The sequence below is a fragment of the Oryzias melastigma genome, unplaced genomic scaffold (assembly GCF_002922805.2).
Source record: "Oryzias melastigma strain HK-1 unplaced genomic scaffold, ASM292280v2 sc00566, whole genome shotgun sequence".
In the NCBI taxonomy this organism is placed as follows: domain Eukaryota; kingdom Metazoa; phylum Chordata; class Actinopteri; order Beloniformes; family Adrianichthyidae; genus Oryzias; species Oryzias melastigma.
The window spans coordinates 21,496-22,126 of record NW_023417159.1 but is presented as its reverse complement, the minus strand read 5'-3'; the positions used below and the strand labels follow the sequence as shown (position 1 = coordinate 22,126).

The 631-nt window shown below is 34.4% G+C and overlaps 1 long non-coding RNA gene across 1 annotated transcript; it reads right to left on the bottom strand.

The window, feature by feature from the left end:
• Position 1: 1 nt before the first annotated feature.
• LOC112141314 lies at positions 2–625 on the bottom strand. Its single transcript, XR_002918356.2, has 2 exons — positions 304–625; positions 2–184 (listed from the first exon to the last, which is right to left on the bottom strand). It is a non-coding gene; the product is annotated as an uncharacterized LOC112141314 (long non-coding RNA).
• Positions 626–631: the final 6 nt, after the last annotated feature.

Here is a 631-nt window from a genome sequence, read left to right as displayed (position 1 = left end):
CTTGTATTGGACAGATTTTACTGTCACAACAGGTGTTTATTAAGTATAAACCTCTGTTGTATTTTGTACCTGTAGTATAACATATTTTACCTTGAAAACAGAAGGACTGGTACAAAGATAGGGTAAGAACATGTGTTGTAGATGTTCAGTTTTCTTCTGTTCAGCATGCACAAAAAGGCAGAATCTGTAAAAACATGATAAAATGTATTTTATCAGACAAGATTTGTTTGTAATTATGTCAGCATTTACATGGGGTTTAATGAATGAAGATATCAAAAGATTACAAATGTGAACTTTAATTACCTCGACCATTTTATCTGAAGAAACTTCTCCCCAAAACACAGAAATTGTTGTAGAAAAACCTGGTGTGAACCATGAACTACCAAGGTAGTACTTGGCTTTCCCTGGCATGGACAAGGATGGGCACTGGGTGGATGGATGTCCTCGCAGTCTTGGTGTTTTTTTTTCAGAACATTTTGTAGTCCTAGATAGAGAAAATACACACAGTTTTTAATTAGGATTTGGTGTGAATTATGGCTGATTGATTTTTTTTTCAGGTTAGTCATCGATTGAAAATCCAGTATTGTTTAAAAATAATCATACTAATACCTGATGACTGCCGTAGATCCAT